Here is a 21856-nt window from a genome sequence, read left to right as displayed (position 1 = left end):
AAAAATTAAAAATTAGAAACTGGATTTATTTGGTTACATTTTGTCGTGTCGTGAATTTGCATTATTCTAAGTTATGCAATTAGTTGTTCGGTTTAAATTAGTTTTTTAACTACTCAATTAATCCTTATAACCAATCCTTTTATTTCTCTGGAAATCCTACAGTCTTAGACATTTCTGTAATTAAATCGTTAAGTTATATCTAAGTACCTACTTTTTGTTTACTTAAAAACAAGTTACAACTTTCCATCAGACATTCATTCGCACACTGTGTTTTATTAAATATAGGTAGGTATTGTATTGAAATTTAAATAATTAGTTCTGGGGACGAGTCGACTAAAAAGCTATGTCTACATTTTATAACTTCAAGAAGCGGTGGTGTTGTAATGTTTAAGACGCCCGCCTGTGGATCGAAATGTCCCAGGTTCGAATCCTCGAGTTTGTATACCAATCTGACTCATGTATAGTAGTTTACATCGACCACCACTTGCTTCCGGTGAAGGAAAACATCGCGAGGAAACCTGCACACTGGTTGACAGTTCCACTAGTATGACATGCGATTACTTGCCACTATATGTCGGTAGGTAGTCGCAAAAGTCGCGTCAGATGCCTTGAGGCGTATCGAACAAAATCTGACACCAGTGTTAGTAGTAACACACTTGAAAAGAAAGAAATAATTAAAAGAAATTGTATTTGCTTAACAAGGGATAACCCACTTTTTGATCGGTCGGTTCCCACTATACTAAAAACTAAATCAAAAATCTAAAATCCCTCTGCAGTTGCTGGCATCATCGTATGCGATAGAAAATAGCTGACGATATCCAAACGTCTGAACGGATATTTTCCAAAAATGTCTAAGAACGCTCTTGATTTAATTCTCTTAAAAAAAAAACTAGATCAAAATCGATTCTGCCGTTTGGCAGCTACGACGCCACGGACAGACATACATATACACAGACACGTTATACTTACTGCCCTCTTTCTGCCGTCGGTGGAGGTTAAAAGATAAAGATTATGGATAAGGAATTTTTACACTTGGTCAAGTACCTATTGTAAGATGGTTCTAACGAAAGCCATTTTGTATGTGTCGGCGAAACACTGCAAAAAATGTGATTTATAAAATCAAGTCATTTAATATGAATAGAAAGCTGGATTTCTTTGATCAAATAAACATCGCGTGACAGTTAAGATGGACAGAGATTCAAATTTATTTTATTTTAAAGGAAATTAAACCGGTTTTAGCGGGAAAATTTGAACTTCGGTAATATACGTTTTGCATTTTTTTATTTAGTTAATTGTTAAGTCTAACATAAAATTATATTTAATAATCTAAACTTTGTAATTAATAGAATAGAATAAAAAATAAGGGAGAAAAAAATTACTAATATTATAAATGCCGAATTTTGTGTGTATATGTTCCTATGTGTGTATTTATGTTTGTTACTCTTACACGAAATCTACTGGACGGATTGTTATGAAATTTGTCACACGTGTAGAATATAACCTGGAATAGCATATAGGGTACTTTTTATCCAGAAATTCCCACGGGAGCGAAGCCCCGGGACGCAGCTAGTGTAATAATCGATTTTGCAACTTGCCTGCCTGACGTCATCACTCCTTGGAAATGCTGTTGTCGCCTAGCTTAATAAGTGTTGAGATGTCCACAACTGTGCTAACATGCAATCAAGTCAAATGACGTCATCTTGTTATAAATAATAATTATTACTTCAAATGAGCCACTTAACTATTTTAAATGCACTTGGGAAATTATGGATCGATGTTAGTGATTATGTAGTACCGATGGTCGTAATGTAACGTAATTATCGTAATAGATCGATGAAGGTGAGCTGGTGACAGACCAAAGGTTTTTTTTCTAAATAACTAATAGTTGTTCGCCGCGAACTTGGACCTCGCGAACACAATATTTTACAAAATTGTGAATATTTCAACAACGAGTTAACACCGATTTTCTTGCCGCACGAACTTAAAAATTCTATTGACAGATCCTACATACATTTGAAATATCATCAAAATAGGACCAACGGTTCGAAAGTTGTCGCGTTACAAACATACATATAAAAAATGCATTTTTGCCCCAAGGTGATTTGTAGACCGCGCTCACTTCGCTCGCTGTGGCAGTTTGTCAGGCGGTGTAGTGGTTAAGACGCCCTGCGATCAAAATAAACTAGGTGTTCAAATCATGTGTCAACAACAAAAAATATATGGGTCTTGTATGACAGTGGGCACAAGTGACGTCACAAATGTTTAAGTCAGAAAACTTTTTAAATGGACTTTATTGAGAACCAAAAAAATACTAAATCCATACTTCCACACTAATATTATAAATACAAAAGTCTATCTGTGTATATGTTCCGCTTGCATGGCTAAACCGCTGCATTGATTTTGATGAAATCGATCGAACATCAGCTAAAATCAACCCCTAAATGATTATTACGGGGGGTGAAAGTTTGTGCGAAAAACATGTCTATTCCGCTTTCACTTGATTGAATTTGGTACTTATGCGTACAGTTTCAAACAATAGCTTTTTTTTCAAATAAATGAACCCCTATAATAATGTACCAAACTAATAAAATAATGGAAGATGAAAGTTTGTATGAAAATTATTGTGAAAAGACGACCAAACTACATAATTATCACACAACAATATCAATGGCCCTAGATTACTGAATCTGGCATGTGTAAACACATTGACCACAAAAAATATATATTAATTGTGCTGTCAGTCTTGTTCTGAATTATAAGAATCTTTAAAAATCTATTTATTTATACGACAAAAATATTTAACTGCGTTATGCAACACCAGCAATATATTATTTATTTAATTTTGTTACAACCGTTTCATATTAAATTAAACGTGCGTGATGATAATCTCCAATCATCACGTAGTAAATCGGCTGTAATCGACCGTATTTCCTTGGAATAAGAGCGGGGTTAGATGTCAACGTTTGTTGCGACCTCGGCACGTAAAGCCCTTGGATTCGCTTACGAAACAGAGGTCAGATATATGCATATCGTTGCCTATGCACAGTCGACATGTCAGCTAAAATTTCATTGCAATGTCCTAGCTGATACTAACGTCTCGTGTCGGGTAGAACCATAATAAACTAAGTTCTTCGTCGCGAACTTAGACCTCACGAACACATTAAATTTGTGAATATTTCAAAAACGACTGAACCGATTTTGATGCCCCGCGAACTTAAAGATTCTATTGGCATATCCTACATACATTTTAAATATCATCAAAATCGGACCAACGTATCGAAAGTTATCGCGTTACAAACATACATAAAAAAAATATATTTTCGCGCCGATTAGAATGTTAGACATTTTCAATTATTCACCAAAACCTTCCTCAGAAATCACACTATTGGTGAAAACCGTATAAAAATATGTCCGGAAGTTTTTGAGTTTATCGCGTTCGTACAGACTTCATTGTATAATAATATGTAAGGATACGTTGTCACCCTACGGCTGAGCCATGCGTCAACTCGTGAACGGGTGCTGCCAAGGAGAACTGGTCACCTCGATCCTCTTATGTTTTGTTTGGTTTATCGTGTTTTATATTTATTTTTTTTTTATCATTTTTTGTATACTTTTTGTTCATATACTTTGTTATACAATTAAAAAGAGTGTGTTAAGAACAATAACGATAAGTCCTTCTGACTTGATAAGGTCTGTTTAAATGAATTTATTTCTACATTTCTTCTCGGCATTGGTCGTTCCAAAAACGCCAGTAGTTTGTAGCTTTAAGAGTAATATGTATTTTAAAATTTGATGTGAAAAAGTGCCTGTAAGGTCTGATATTTGAATAATGATTTGAAATTGCTTACGAGCACACTACGCAAGGTAGATTGTATTCATATATTAATTGGCTGCACTCCAGGGCTTGGGAAATTTCGGGACAAAAAGTACCTTATGTGTTATTCCAGGTTATATTCTACACGTGTACCAAATTTTATAATAATCTGTCCAGTAGATAATGCGTGAAGAGGTAACAAACAAACTCACTTTCGCATTTATAATAATAGTTAAGATTTTGTGACATGCTGTATATTTGTTAAACTCTGGTTACCCGAGAATGAACCAGCGACTCCAGGGTTACCACTGAATCATCTGATTAGTATGCGTATCTCATTCTGTGGGTAGATTTCCCCGTAACTTGGCAGGAGCAATGCCCTTGTCAAGTATGTAGCCATTTCTTTGTTAAGAAGTGTACATGTTTCACAGAGTGTTTAGACTTTTTACTTCATAATTTTTCAAATTTTAACCAAGACAAGAATTAGTTTTGCTGTGTTTAAAATGATCTGTACTGTAGTAATGTAAATTTTATGAAAGATTGATTTTGGAAATTATTCCTTCATCGAGAAAATCGTGGCTGCAGCGATCGACCCTGAGATCCACCAAGGAACAAGGCGACACAGTGGCGGATTTATGCTGATAAATCTCAATAGACCTACGCTGAGATAGGCTGGCGTAATGGTTAAGACGCCCGCCTGTGGATCGAAAGGTCCCAGGTTCGAATCCTACTCGTGCCACATGAGTTTGTATACAAATCTATTTCATATATAGTAGTTTTCATCGATCACCACTTGCTTCCGGTGGAGGAAAACATCGTGAGGAAACCTGCATACTGGTTGATTATTATTAACTTGTGTGTGAAATGGAGAAGGCAATGGCAAACCACTTTGGCATTAATAATGCCAAGAAAGTTGTTGTATGTGTTTCATTCCACGTAATGACCACGACCCTCAGCCATGAGGAATACGATTATTATTTGTATCTCCTTTTGGGATTCACGGCACATAGTCCGGTCCTTTGTGAGGCTTGCGTGGGGATATGGATCCAACACGTAGAGGCCCTTTGGAGAATTTTGATGTTGTGTAGGTCTCCCGCCAAGACCCGCTCCCGGATATACCAATGAAATGATATGCCCATGAGCAGGTCTCGGCGGGAGTGTGAACTGTTGCAGAATAATGGATAGAAGTACTGGTCTATAGAGTGAAATTTGGATGGACTGAGAATGGGCTATTGCAAAGAGTTCGGTCACCTGCCATAATCATGATAACTGACTATTCAGTGGCAGGTGGTGACTCGCCGTTCACTGGATGGGCCCCTCAAATTAGTCGCCGTGATTGGCGACAAAGGGGCAACATTGACGTGGGCGGCTAAGGGTGTAGAGAGGTGAGTCTGCGGGGCGCGAAATCATGGTGATCCAGTCAGACGCCCCCGGCGTTATGACATTTTACACTTCCACCCTTCGAGCATATAGCTCTCGCGACTCCACTCTGGCCGGCCGGTGAAGGCAAGCCAGAGGTAGGGGTCCTGTTACCTCTCGGTTTCCACTCCGACCTTGGGGAAGGAAGGCGGAGGTGAGGAACAGGGGCCTCCCCTGGGAGCACTCAGGTCCGTGGGGTCGCTACTCCCCAACAGCTCGCCACAAGCTGCCCTGCGGGCTCGATTATTATTATTATTTAACGATTTTTATCAGTGATTTTTATACTACATATATACAAAGGTGTATTTCGTCGCATGAAAGAATGACATGACCTAACGTTAAAAAGCGCCTTACCGAAATAAACTTCCCGCACAGTGGTGTTCCCTAATAGTTTTAACATTGGTACCTTCAAGAAAAGAGTATCGCGTTCTCAAAAAGTCGGCGACGCACCGGTGACCGAATCGGGTTGCCGGCGTCCACGGGCTGTGTGTGTTTGCTTACCATTGGGCAACCAACTCGGTTGCCCACTTTACTATAGAAGAATTAACGACCTCTGTGGCCTAATGGTCATAACGCCAGACTGTACAGAGGTTATGGGTTCGAACCGGTCCTCTACATCTCCTTGTCCGATGTTAACCGATCTGTTACTTCCATTTTAGCCATATCCTGTCTAACGCACTCGATCCATGGCTGAAAATCAACGCGTTGCTCCCCGAGGAGCAACATCATCGTTGAGCCATGACCTTTTTGTATTGCTGCAGCACACATACACATTTCTTATGTGTGATTGTTGTTTACCCGTTTATTGTGTCAGTTATTTTTTTGTATTAACATTGATGTATGTGTGTGTACTGTGGCTACAAATAAAGTTTTTATCTATCTATCTATCTATCTATCTATCCACCTCTTCTTCGGCCTGCCCCTGCTTCTTTTCCCATTCAATTTAAAATGCTTAACCTTTCTTACAAAGTTAACCTCCCTTCTCATAACGTGACCACACCATCGAAGCTTATTACTTTCCAATTTTCCAGTAGGACTTGGTGCTTCAGACTACCTCTCATATATTCATTTCTTATGTTATCCAGACGTGACCCGAATGACCTAATAGTGGGGACGTTTAAATGGCTGTATATGATGATCTCATGTCAATCCTTTCATGATATGTCGTCCAGGGCACCAAAGAAAGTCGAGAAGGTAGTTTCTATACACAATTGACTGATGTTTTAAATTACAAATGGACAATATTTATGTTTAACGCGCTGTGTTATCTCGCGAAGACATACCAACATTGTACCCACGTAACAAATAGCGAGCCGATTACTAAGAGAACATTATACCGATGTCGTCTTGTGCAAGTCATAAGCGAATTACCGAGCGATAAATACCCATATGCTGAATCGTTTATTGAATTCTGGAGAATAGGCCTTTTTGATCCGTAATAGTTGAAAATTTCCCAGCTGATGTCTGTATATCTGTCACCGATATAACATCAAAAAACAAAAACAGAGTTAAATAAACAATTTAAGGGGGCTCCGATACAAAAAGCGTGATTTTCTAGCCGTTTTTTATAGATAACTAACTCCGCCCCGGAGCTTTACTCCCGTGGAAATTTCCCTATATATGTTATTCCTGGTTATATTCTACCCGTGTACGCAATTTCATAACAATACGTCCAGTAGATTTTGCATGAAAGAATAACAAACATACCCATAAATCCTTCTCACACTTTTTTTATAATATTAGTAGGAAGTTTAAGAACTCGTGCGCAGTTCGATTCGCACTAGGCCGGTGTTTTTGTAACTTTTTATAATAAAAAAGCCATGAGGTTTCTTTTTAAATGGATTTATTATACATGTCACGTATGCTTTTTGACGACCTCGGTGGCGCAGTAGTAAAGTTCTTGCCACTGAACCGAGAGGTCCCGGGTTCGATCCCCGGTCGGGTCATGATGGATAATGATCTTTTTCTGATTGGCCCGGGTCATGGATGTTTATCTATATATGTATTTATTATAAAATATAGTATCGTTGAGTTAGTATCCCATAACACAAGTCTCGAACTTACTTTGGGGCTAGCTCAATCTGTGTGATTTGTCCTTATATATTTATTTATTATTATTTATGTATGCTTTTTAACTTTCTTTGAAAATAATAATACAATAAAATAATAGTACCTACATTATTTTCATTAGATGTGAATTCTTAATATGCGGGATAAAAATTTAGGAATTATATAAAAGAAATACTTTGTAAAAAGGCATATTACAAGTCTGATGATTATGTGAACGACAATAATGTCTGGCCCAAGCATGGTGCAGTATCCTCATAACATATGTAATTGATTTATGACATTATTACGTATGTTTTGTACATTTAATTTTATATATATTATATACATTTTTTTGTCAATTTTCAATAATTTCATTGAAAATATTTTCAATTTTTATTTAATTTCAATTTTGATATTTTTTTAATAAATGTGAATTCGTCCTCTTAATTTTTAATATCTATATGTATAAGACCTACATTTGTTAATTGACGTCTTTGGAGAAAAGGCCGCGGTGAAGTTTGTCGCGCCGCTTCTTCTTCACCTGCGCTTTGGAAGTCGGCGGCTACTTAAACTATGTCTGGTTTAAGTAATTTTTTTGACGTCAATAAGTGATGTATATCATCGTATATTGAATAAATAATTCTGAATTTGAATTAGAGAGTATTAGGTACTCTTAACTAAAACGTCGGCGTGAGACGTAAAGAGATGAATTAATTCAGCCGAACTGGCATGGTCTCGATAGCTCAGGTGGTAAGAGCACTGTCTCGGATAGACAGGGGCGCGGGTTCAATTCCCGCTGGATTACAGAATGTTTTCATCTCATTATTATTAAAAAAATGAGATTTCTTGTCACTCGATCCACACGATTCAAGACTTCCGTCAGCTTTCACCAAACGGTTTTTGCCGTATCACTTTCTGACTTATTTATTCTCGTAGACCGACATACCATTGTTATCTATACTATTATTATAAAGAGGTAAGCCTTGTGAGTTTGTATGTTTGGGGCGGGTAATCTTTTTTTTTATTTTATTTTTTTTTTTACCCGGTAAAAAGCCTATTGAAAAATTCTCAGTTAATGTTTATCTTGTCTATGATTTTGTAAACCAAAATTTCTTAGTTAATATTTATCTATATATCATTATCACATATTTCTTAATTGTTTGCATTTTTCTTATATGGTCTTTGTATGTACACTGTTTTTGAATTGTAGTGTAGATCGTAACCTTATAATTTTACTACTATGTATAGTTTTACTACAATTTGTTATGTGTATTTAAATAAATAAATAAATAAATCTCCGAAACTACCGAACCGATTTCAAAAATTATTTCACAATTTAAAAGGTACATTATACAAGCTATGTTAGCTATAGGCTATGTTTTATCGTAAATTCCCACGGGAGCGAAGCCGGGGGCAACATCTAGTAATATCTTAATTGTATTAGAGGCGGTGTACACATTATCGTTAGTTTATTTGTAAGACAAATTATAAAAGCCCCGGCTTTCAATTTTCATTTCGCCAAAACTTTTGAACGGCTGAACCAATTTTGATCAAACATATCTAAGAACTACCGCATAAAAATAGCTAATATCTAATAAAAAAACCGCATCCAAATCGGTTCACCCGTTGATGAGTTATGGTGCCACGTACACAGACAGACAGAGAGACAGACATCGCACTATTAGCGGTCACTTAGCGGTGAAACTTAACACCTCACTTTTTGCGTCGGGAGTTAATAAAAAGAAATTGCCCTAAACTAGCGGACAGATTTTTGTACGGTTTTCAGCAATAGATAGTATGACTCCTGAGGAAGGTTTAGTTGTATACTTTATAATGGTTTTACCCTAGGGAAGCCGGCACTTTTTATAATATTTTATAGGAAATATTGGCGCCTGAGCTAGGATGTTAAACAACCAGTGTTTCCGTATTGTGTGTGCTTGTCTCTCTCTTAAAACAGTCGGAAAGAGAGACTTTCCAACTCTATCTATTGAACTTCCCACGGGTTTTAATTGTATTTTGGTGGTAATGGAATGTTTCTCAGAGCGTTTCAATTTCATCCGCTGGGGTCGCGCCGTCATTTCAATTTTTCATATTTTAACACAGACAAGATTTAAGTTTTACTGACTTAATTAATCTGTACTGTTGTAATGTCAATTTGAATGATTGATTTTGGATATGATTCCTTGCTCAAGAAAATTGACGGATCGTAATGACAGCGCGGCCAGAACCCCACACCCTAGTGTGATACCACAATGAGCTCAAATTAGAAATGTAAAGAACTCGATTCTTCGAAGCTTAATTTGAAGCTTGACTCGGCTCAATTTTACAAGACTCTGTGTACTAACTAAACTCAGAGTTTCGAGTCGAGCCGAGCTCCAGTCCTTTCTCGAAAACTCGAGCGACAAAACAGAACTCTTCTTTCAAAAAGAGCTCGAGTCTTAAAAGGAAGCTCACGTCTCAAAAATAATTCGAGTCTTAAAAAGAGCTCGAGTGTAGGTATCAGGTCTTGAGCGAGGGTTTTATGAAGGGTTTATATGAAGAATGAAATGTTGTCACTTGTAATAAAAGGAACTGTGACTAAATTACTAATATATCTAACAAAAGTTAAATATTTTATTCTCTGTTTATTTATAAAGGAACTCCAAACGGAACTTGAGCGCGAGTCGTCGCATACCTCGAGCGCGAATCAAGACCTGAACGCCATGTTGGGCTCAAGGGTTTATATGTAGACTTAAGTGCTCTAGTCTTGTTGTAATGAGTCGAGTTGTGCAATTTGTCAGCCGAGCCTAAAATTTAGGACTCAAAAGACTCGAGTTCTTTACATCTCTAAGTCAAATGTCCACCACACATAATGTTGGAGCCACGTTGGAGCTAATTTTAAATCATCAAGTGATGACCTTAATTATTTTAATCTAGTTAATCACTGTCAGATTTTTGCGAAACCAATTAATTAACTACCTCAATTTGAACAATTCGTATCTCCCACAGGCATAGATTTACGAATGTATAAAAGTATAGACTGTAAACAGAAATTTCGGCAAATAAATTAAAGTTTTTGTTTTACATCCATACATTACAATCCTTATTAGCGGAAGTTTGTCTGTTCCGCTTTCACGGCTAAAGCGCTCGACCGATTTTGATGAAATTTGCTATGCATATAGTTAAAGACCAACGATCAAACATGGCTACTTGTTTTTTCAAAAATCAAACCACCAAATGTCTATACTTGAGGACGAAAGTTTGTGTTGCGCTTTCACAGAGAAATTTACGCAGGCGAAGCCACGGGCAAAAGCTCGTAATCTAGCTAAACTAACCAGCGACCTGAAGGTCTAACACGAAACATACAAGCACGTAGCACGTTACTAACGTCAATATATGCTATCTCATTCTCATATCCGAAACGTAAACCCTCTATGGGGATGCTGATGTTGCCTGTCAGCTGTTAAGGCATATTTCCAATAGTAGCCGACGACAACCACGTGAGGATTTTGAGTGGTGTTACTCCAAGGCGTGACCACGCGTGAAATTTCAGAGGTCTTTCTATACATACAATATTTTAACCAATCCTTCTGTGATCTTGACAAACATTGCTTAACGCGCTTATTGTTAATTATATTCCCACACTAATACCGTTATCATTTTTTGTTTGTTTGGGAAACAAGACTATATAACCCAATGTAATTGTTACATCGACAGAGAGCGAGAGTGACGCTGACAATATTGTTCATTTTAACCTATTTTTCGTATATTTTTGACCAGCTGCGCCATGGGGCGACGCTCCCGCGGGAATTTCGGGATAAAAAGTACCATATCTGTTACTCCATACATATATTTGGTACAAAATTTCATAACAGTAGATTTTGCGTGAAAAAGTAACAAACATACACACATACATCCTCAGAAACTTTCCATTTATAATATTAGTAGTATTAGGTACAACTAAAACTTTGCTTACAACAAGCTTTTTTATACCTATATAGGGACAATTCAAGTTAAGCAAGTTACTTAAGTTAGTTTCGAGTAAAGTTCGAGACTTGTGTTATGGGATACTAACTCGACGATACTATATTCTCCACTGAGGTCGACAGACAAGTAACAAGTCGTACACTCAACGCTTGATTGCCTTATTATATCTATGATTTTCAATAAACATACAGACAGACAAATGACATATCATTACAGCGAACCCCTAGCAATGTCGTCACGTTTCACGCAGGTTCCTAGTTGCGTAAACGGATGTTGTGTAAGCGTAGAACGAATCGTAATCTTACTGACGAGTATAAACATTTTTATGCTTGTAAGTAGCTAGGTCAATCTACCCTGCACACCCTAGTATCAGGTTTTACTTTCGTGTTGTTGGCATTAGAAAAATTTTCTAAAATTCTCTGATCATTGTTCACATGGTTGTTCTTTCATTAGTTTCGGCGAATGAGCACTTTTCAATATACATATATTTGGTACAAAATGACATTTTTGACATAACTTTTATTGTGATCAGCATGGATTTAGTAAGTACTTGGTACAGAGTACCTACTAATTCCATGGTCGTCAGTAATAAATATGAAAACCAAAGACTATCTACAGGTTAGAACCTCCACGACAATAATTTATTGGTTTGTTTTGTTTGTTTTTTCACTTTATTTGTCTGTTTTGATGAAATTTGTCTGTTTTGTGTTTCCTTTTAGTTGTATTATCCTTCATTCTCATGTGTGAGTATATTTTGTAGCTGTCTTTGTGTGAATATCATGCTGTGTAAACACGTTTTGGGTAGTCAACTTGTTCTTCTATTTATCTATTATTGTGTATCTATGTGTGTTTGTTATCCGTTGTTTTCCTGAATAAATATAAATTGGATGGTTCGATCTGTTTTTTTTTCAAATCAAATCAAATCAAAATTCATTTATTCGTGAAAACAGGTACAATGGCTCGATAAAAATGTTAATATAACAGAACTCTGTTTTCTGCCTGGCAGGCGTACATAATCTTGTCAATATTAGTACCTATTAAATCTAGAAAACATTTTTTCTTATTTGAAAGATAATTTAATCGAGAGTGTTCTCAGCTATATTTGTAAAGTGTGTGTTAAGACATTTGGACTATATATCTTTTTTATCTATGGGTGGTTCGCAGAGCGTTCCCGAATTTTACAATTTAGGGTTCAAGGCAGTGATTGGCATTTTTTGAGCTTGTGTACACAGCATTGTGTGTGAGCATCTTCGACCTCATCAAATCAAATAAGTGCGTTTGATCAAATTGATGAAACGCACTTAAATCATATATATTTTTTTAAATATAGGTTGTAAAAGAGTAAATAAAAAGTAAGTATGTAAAATAAAAGGGACTTTTTAAAAGGAGCCTTTTGACTATGTACATTATGTACTTTTAGGTGTGACAGGGACTGTGATAGGGACCAACACTGTTCAAATGAGTTTCTTTCGGCATTTCTTCTCAGCAGTGGTCGTTCCGAAATGCCAGTAGTTTCTAGCTTGTGAGAAATAACTATAAATTTAAAGATTGACGAGAAAAAGTGCCCGTGAAGGTCTAATTTCTGAATAAATGATTTGAATTTGAATTTGAATTTGGAGAAAAATACATATTTTTCTTTTATTTATTTTACATATGTAAGAAATAATAATGGTAAGCCCTTCTGGCATGTTTTCTCAGCAGCGGCCGTTCCGAAATGTCAGTAGTTCGCAGCTTTTTTAGAATTTACTATATAATTTAAAATTTGACATAAAAAAGTGGTTGTGAAGATCTAAATTTCTGAATAAATTACTAATATTATAAATGCGAAAGTTTGTTATGTATGTTTGTTACTCTATCAGGCATAATCTATTGGGCCGATTGTTATGAAGTTTGATACACGATTAGAATATAATCTGCAATAACACATAGGGTGCTTTTTATACCGAAATTCACACGGGAGCGAAGCCCCGGTCGCAGCTGAATAAAATGCCATAGCCATGAATAAAATGTAAAAATTCAAAGCGCGAAAATTCCGGTCGTGTGTAAGTACAAAGACGCGGCGCGCGCGCACGCTTGACTGCCTCGCTCCGAATCCGATCGCGTCATTGCTCTACTTATTTTAGGGGTCCGTGTTCAGTTGAACTGGTTGTTTTAGTACTGTAGTAAACTGCAATCATAAGATCAATTATTCTCGGAATATATATGGACAATACTCAACGGCTCACAGTAAGCAGTCGGCTTGTATCGTGGTGGAAAAGCAGCATTATGAAAAATATACACTAACTGTTCATTTTAGTCCATTTATTTAGTTATTAATTTCATTTCATTTTATTCATAAGGCACACAAACAGAACTAGATGTTATAACAAGATGTTGCCCGGGGCTTAGCTCCCGTGTGAATTTTGAGATAAAATATAGCCTATAGCAATCCTGTATAATGTAACCTTTCTAATGGTGAAAGAATTTTTGAAATCTATTAAGTAGTTTCGGAGATTACCTACACGCCTCAAACATACAAACTCACAAACGCTTTATAAAACTAGTATAGATTAAAGCCATCGTATTTTGCACTTGTACATCTAATGTTTTATTATTTTTAAATACATTTTATTTTTTGTCTCCTTTTATGGCATTCGGCGAAGACCAACGTCGTGGCTCACACCACGACATCACGCTGAGCGAAGACCATTTTAGTACAATATTTATATTATCACATGTCCGTCCAGTGTTAACTATGTCACGTTTTTTGTGATAAATAAACGTTTTTTTTTTCAATTTCTTTCTTTCAAAAGGCTGCGGTGAAGTTTATTGGGCTGCTTCTTCTTCTCCTGCGCTTTGGAAGTCGGTGGTATTAGTTTTAAATACATTTTTGACGTCTTCATCGGAAGGTAGATAAAGAGTTTGACTTTCATTCAAATAACATATACATATAATCACAGCCAAATAAAAAAAAATAAAGTTATCATAATCACAGCCAAATCGGGAAATTTTCAAGGTTATTGTTTTCAGCTGAGATTGGGCTTCGCGTTGTCGTCACAGCCCCGAAAGATACAGGAAAATGCGGAGATGAGAAAAAAGTAAAATTTTTAACCCTCATTGAGAATCGTGCTTATTATAGTATTCTAGGATTAATCACTATAACGTATAAAACAAAGTCACTCTAAGCGTCTGTCTGTTTCTAACCACGCAACGGATTTTAATGCAATTGCTACTGTTGTTTATACATACTAAACAGCCTATTAGACCGTGTCGGGTCGCTAGTAGAAGCATAAAATATTTAAGCATAAAACGATAAATGTACGGAACCCTTAATTTGCACCTGAAATTCACGTATCTGTGCCGCATGAAGACACACAGCGCATATCGGTATTCGTTGAACACACCGGAATGGAAATGACTAAAACTGAACTAGATACGTTGCGGATGGCGCGTACACTATACAACATAAGCAGTACCTACTTCAAAATCAAAATCAAATAATTTATTCAGAAATTAGACCTTCACAGACACTATTTTCACGTCATATTCCAAATTAAATGATGTTTACCAAAGCTACAAAATACTAGCATTTCGGAACGACCACTGCTGAGAAGAAATGCCGATAGAAACTCATTCAAAGTCCCTATTATGCAAGGGCTTACCATTTATTAAATATAAATTTATTTATTTATACACAGAAATGTAAAAATTATACAGGGTTATTAATTACAATGGCTTTTATTTACCTGCCGAGCAAAGCGAGCGAGATCTCCAAATCAACTTGGGGTAAAAATACATTTTTTGTAACGCGATAACTTTCGAACCGTCGTCGGTCCGATTTTGATGAAATTTAAAAGGTACATAGGATCTGTCAATAGAATTTTCAAGTTCGTGGGGGCAACAAAATTTGTAATATTCACAATTTTGTAGAAACTCATCATAAATTTATTGTTTTCGCGAGGTCCAAGGTCGCGGCGGACAACTAATTTAAGCTTGCAATGTAACTATGGTTCTAGGTCTCGGGTGGAATCTTGTAACTAAATTTGAAAGACATATCTTCAACCGATTGAGCTGAAACTTCTGTACGCACGTTTAGTTTGGATGACAATGCATTATTATGATTAGCATGAGCTGATGGTGCACACACAGGAACGGCTCCAGACGTGGGAACACAACGGCTTACTGCACGGATATGATATTTTTGTCACACATTGAAAGTACCTTCTGACAACAACAAAAGCTTGAGTCAAAAAATGTGAAAAAGCATAGGTAACTATTTCATGGTCGGCAACAAGCGCGTGACACCCGGATGTTGCAGGGTACATAGGCTGCGGTAACCACTTACCATGAGGTAGACGGCATGCCTATGTTTTCTTGATGAGTGGTGAGTCAACCGATCTTCTTGAAATTTTGCATACATGCAGTTTGAAGTATGGACGAGAAGCACATAGGATTTCCTTTCATTCCGGAAAAATAACTGATCCCGTGGAAAATTTACGCAAGCGAAGCCACAGGTATCGCCTAGTAAAACAATATTGTAAGCCATATTCCGCCTTTGACCTCGGTTATTCAAATTCATCAAACTTACATCGGAACCAATTGTCCATAAAAAATTGTCTACTACAGTTTCGGGACTTCGCTCCCGTAGGAATTTTGATATAAAATATAGCCAAGTAATTATCGATCGAATCTTGGATGTACCTTTCTAATGGTGAAAGAATTTTTGAAATCGGTTCGGTAGTTTCGGAGATTGCCCGCCTCAAACATACAAACTCACAAACGCTTACCTCTTTATAATAATAGATATAGATTAACCAAGCATGGTAGGAATTTCGAAACTGGGAAGTTATATCCTTAACCACTGGACGTGCAACGAAATTGTTAATTATGAAGCTGGCAACACTCGCAATCTCCGGTATTGCCAGTTACAAAATTAACACCTAATACGTTTTTTTTTCGTTCTCCTATTGGTAGTATGTATAGCAAGTAGGTTTATATAAGTTGAATAAATCCCGCTGTCTGACTGTCTGTATGTACGAATGCCATAAACTCATGAACTACCGGGCGGTTTTGTGTGTTTTCACCAATAGATAGATTTCGGTGGAAGTTTTACTCGAGCGAAGCAAGGTCGGGCTGCTAGTATATAAATAAATAAGAGGGACAAATCACACAGATTGAGCTAGCCCCAAAGTAAGTTCGAGACTTGTGTTATGGGATACTAACTCAACGATACTATATTTTATAACAAATACATATATAGATAAACATCCAAGACCCGGGCCAATCAGAAAAAGATCATTTTCCATCATGACCCGACCGAGGATCGAACCCGGGACCTCTCGGTTCAGTGGCAAGAACCTTACCACTGCGCCACCGAGGTCGTCAAATGTATTAAAAACTAAAAGTATAAATATAACACTTTTAGTTTTTAATACATATAAGGGTTAAAAAGTTCGCAAAAATAATACTCAACTCTAAAGTGAAAGCGTAACATTTTGTTTGCAACAAAACTGTAAGTTTAATACTGTGACTGTAACAAATTAACGACCTTGAATACATTACTGTTTTGATTTAATACAAAGACAACATTTTAAACGTGACTTTACGAAAAGGCAATCTTTTTTGGGGTTCCGTAGCCAAATGGCAAAAACGTTTAATAGTTTCTTCATGTCTGTCTAATGCGTACTGAGTGAAATTTGGTATGTTGAATAATACATTTATTAAGGGTACTCCATGCATGTAACTGATGGATGGATTTTATTTTAAGATTGTGCTTTGTGTTTTTTTGTTACTATATACAAAAAATAAATGAATATATTAGGACAAATCACACAGATTGAGCTAGCCCCAAAGTAAGTTCGAGACTTGTGTTATGGAATACTAACTCAAATGATACTATATTTTATAACAAATACATATATAGATAAACATCCAAGACCCGGGCCAATCAGAAAAAGATCATTTTTCATTTTTCACCGGGGATCGAATCCGGGACCTCTCGGTTCAGAGGCGAGCACTTTACCACTGCGCCACCGAGGTCGGAACCCTTTGGAACCCTTGCTCTGGCTCTTATGGGTTCTTGTCGTTTTTTAAAATTTATACTATTCTTCTTATCTAAGTATTAATAGTCCTCTGCCGCATCTGTCTGTCTGTTCGCGATAAACTCAAAAACTATTGCACGGATTTTCATGTGGTTATCACAAATAGATAGTTTGATTTCTGAGGAAACTTAGGTGTATAATTTATTATGCTTTTACCCGAGCGAAGCCGGAACGGGCCCCTTATAGTTACGTATACAATATATCTGCTTCAAAATTATGTTGCGAGATTCCACCCGAACATACATAATCACCGTCATACATAAATACATTGCAAGTTTAAAGTTTTTCAACCATTCTTCGCACCAACCACTCTGTTATTAAATAAATTAAATAAATAAATATATTAGGACAAATCACACAGATTGAGCTAGCCCCAAAGTAAGTTCGAGACTTGTGTTATGGGATACTAACTCAACGATACTATATTTTATAACATATACATATATAGATAGATAAACATCCAAGACTCGGGCAAATCAGATAAAGATCATTTTCCATCATTATATATCACCCGACATTGCATAATTGCATACAATTATCGGGCCATCATTTTTTTCTTCTGTAATTAATGATTAGACACGATTAGTCAGAATATGCATAGTAACCTTGACAGGCGTTTGGTTCCCACCCTAGTATACACTCTATATACTCCTGTGAATTTCGTACAGGGCTACTAATATACCTATACATATAAAGTCTTGAAAGTAACAACAGCGTTTCCAAAGAGACTTGACGCCGCCGGGCCGGTAATACCTAAAATGTCTCTTCTGTAAAAAATATATTGGCAGAATTTTTTGACCCATAATTCCGTAAAATGTACTGGACGGATTTTGATGAAATTTGGTACACGTATAGCATATGTACCTGGGATAGGTATGCCTTTGCCTAGGCGCTGCTACTAAGTAATAAAATATTATATGTTGGTATTTATTTTCACATTGGCATTATTTTGTCTACACGCTCAGACCATGATTCTGAACAACATTTCATACGGAAAGAAGTTAGGTATACCATGTCGCGTCTGTCTGTATGAACGTGATTAACTCAAAAACTACCTTATGGATATTTGTACGGTTTTCACCAGTAGATAGTGTGATTCCTGAGGAAGGTTTTGGTATATAATTTATTATATTTTTACCAGAGCGAAGTCGAAATAAATAAAAAATATTTACATGATGTCTTCAGTCACATCTAAGTGAACTCTTACGGGTCAATGACGTCAGACATATAAGCCTGATTGGCTAATTTGAATTCAGAACGCGCGGTTACGTAGCAACGGTCGCCGGTCGTGACTCCTTTAATTTTAAATATCGAATCCAATTGATTAATTCAACATGGCGGATGTTGTCCGCAAAATTGCAAATATGTGTAAATTTTGGCTTATATAGCATGCGATTTGCTAGCAGTTTACATGTTTTATAAAATTTGGTACCTATAAACAGTCCAGAGATACTATATGTTGACATTGGCTGTCGACCTCCATAGCCATTAATGGTATGACCATACCGGACTACTGCACTGGAGTACTCGGGTTCGAATCCCGGTCCAGGTCAAGATGGTCAGATTGACCTGGGTCTTGGATGTTTATCTATATTATGTTATAGAATATAGTATCGTTGAATTACAATCCCATAACACAAGTCTCGAACTTACTTTGGGACTAACTCTGTGTGATCTATTCAATTTGAGACAGAAGACGAAGGTGAAACTAAGTAATTTTTTTTAAATATTCGTTTTATAATACTCTGTTACATCTGAACGTTGTCCCGGTTACTTCCTCAGCAGTTGAGCTTCGCCCAGGGTCCGCTAACCCACTTCGCACGGTCGGCGTCCCTAGTTGTCCAGACCATTGTCACGAATATCATCCTCGACGACATCAAGCCAGCACTTCTTGGGTTTGCCGTCAGCCAGGGCCGGGCGGGAGCGGCATAGACAGACATTTGTTCTCTGCGTAATTTGTCGATTCGCTTTATAAATCACACACAGCATCTTAAAACATCTAAAATAGGTAACTAAAGCCAGATAGAATTTGTTATTTTAATCACTGTATTAAATAATCTATGACTTAATAACCGAACCGTTTGCATTCTCAACTCTGAATCAATTGCCAAAGAGTCTATTTTCGATTGGCATAATTAAAACTTAATTTTTTTTACTGGCGAATTTAATTTAGACTCTAACCGTGGGGAGATAGTGTTGATTTTAGCGTGGACTTGGCTGTGTGTATATAATTGAGTTCACTTTCACAAGCGCAGTTTGCGCAAATAGTTTATGTAAATAGTCACAGGTTGACTAATATGACAGTTAACCAACTAAAACAGGCTGGTGTTATGTTATGTGATGGCAATACGGTAGACCTTGAAACGTAGATAGCTAAAGACATTTTGCTCGTACAATACATACTCGTATCACTACATCACTATATTAATATAAAACAAAGTCGCTTGCGGCTATGTCCCTATATATGCTTAGATCTTTAAAACTACGCAACGGATTTTGATGCGGGTTTTTTTAATAGATAGAGTGATTTCTGAGGAAGGTTTAGGTGTATAATTCATTATGGTTTTCACCCGAGCAAAGCCGGGACGGGCCGCTAATAGGAGATAAAGAAAGTGGGAGTCTTTATAGGACTAATTGAGGCAAAATCAATATGTTTTTGAATGTTGGTGATGAGGGACAAAAGTTAGCGCTTTTTCATGTATTTCCTTAGCATTTGTCCGCGGCTACGCCCGCGTGAATTTCCCTTCCATACAAGGAATCAAAGTAAAATCTCTGTCATTTTATTGCTTAGGTATTATTATTATTGTCAATATCTCGGGTTCTAAGCAACGTATCGCGATTAAACCTGTACCAGATTTTAGGTTAAACTATCCGCATCCGCTAAACCGCATCAAATTCCATCTAATAGTTTTGCGTGATGCGTGAAAAAGTAGAGACGGCCATACCATAAAGCCATGAATATTTGAATAAGTTTGTATACTTTCAATGTAGTACATAGGAGTGTTTCATAGCACATTGTACTGTTTTAAAAGAATTACCTAACATTTCTAACTGTTACATAACATATAATGTTAACATACACATAACGTTTTCGGTTATTCCTGATTTTTATAATAATATTTCAGATTACACTAGCTGCGCCTCGGGGCTTCGCTCCCGTGGGAATTTCGGGATAAAAAGTACCGTATGTGTTATTGTTAGGTTATATTCTACCCGTGTACCAAATTTCATAACGATCCGTGCAGTAGATTTTGCGTGAAATAGTAACAAAAATACATACATCCTCACAAACTTTCGCATTTATAATATTAGCAGGATTTTTATGATAAGATGAGAAACGCGCATGCGCGGCCGTGCGGTTGCGATAACTAGTTAAGTTAACAAGTTAATTTGTTAGACAAATTAAAAAAAACCCCGACATTCAATATTCATTACGCTACAACAACTACTTTGAACGGCTTTTGATATCTAAGAACCACCGCATAAAAATTAGCTAACAAATAAAACAAAAACCCCCATCCATATAGGTTCACCCGTTGATGAGCTACGGTGCCACGTACAGACAGACGGGATTGTCACATATAGCGGTCAAATTTATAACACCCCTCTTTTTGCGTCGATCAAGATCGTATATGAGTACCTATGTAAAACGAGTTTGATACTATGACGCAATTGACGCATATAACATGTGTATGTGAAGGAATTACATATAAATGTATGTCTTTAGTATTGCAATGAACATGTATTTTAAATATATCATTTTTATAAATCTTTGCACGATGTAATTAGATAGATATATGATGCAAATCATCTGCACATCACGCAAAATGTACTGAATGGAATTTTATGTTTTTGCAATTGTGTAGCGGTAGGTCAAACTTAAAATCCGTTATAGGTTACATAGCGATACGTTGCTTAGAATCTGAGTTTCACTGTTGCGATTGGGATCGCTTATTAATTTAAAAAATATTATCAGTTAACATTTAATATTTTCGTTACACACAGGTTATTCTTATTCAGCTCTGGTGGGGGCTGACTGCGTACAAAACATACTTACATCAAATAAATTCTTGTTGGTCTTTCTGTTCTTCGTTCGAAATGAAATAAAGTCGTTTTTAAAATGCAATGAAGGAATGAATGCATTACAGTACTATTACTATATAGAGGGAAGCGTTTGGGAATTTGTATGTTTTAGGCGGGTAATCTCCGAAACTATCGAACCGATTTCAAAAATTCTTTAACCATTACATAGGTGCATTATCCAAGATTGCTATAGGCTATATTTGATCTCAAAATTCTCACGGGAGCGAAGTCCCGGGCAACATCTGGTTATTTATACACATAGTTAAGAGTACGGAGAAGGTACCTTCCGATAGAAGACTACCTTCCGGTGAAAAGTGCTGTGTTCGAGGGAAATTCACGCGGGTGAAGCCGCGGCAACAATCCAGTTTTAAATAAAACTAAACATTTTAAAGTCAGTTGAATCAATACTGTCTTGAGGTTAAGTCGTTGCGTAATAACCTTCTTA

The 21856-nt window shown here is 36.7% G+C and overlaps 1 protein-coding gene across 1 annotated transcript in view; it reads left to right on the top strand.

Moving 5' to 3' along the window:
• Positions 1-21856, top strand: part of emp (epithelial membrane protein) — an 85589-nt gene that overhangs the window by 395 nt on the left and 63338 nt on the right. The gene's annotated exons all lie outside the window — the stretch shown is intronic.

Source organism: Plodia interpunctella, chromosome 28 (assembly GCF_027563975.2).
Source record: "Plodia interpunctella isolate USDA-ARS_2022_Savannah chromosome 28, ilPloInte3.2, whole genome shotgun sequence".
NCBI classification, from domain to species: Eukaryota; Metazoa; Arthropoda; class Insecta; order Lepidoptera; family Pyralidae; genus Plodia; species Plodia interpunctella.
Note: the sequence above shows the minus strand (reverse complement) of the source record. Positions and strands in the feature narration are given on the sequence as shown.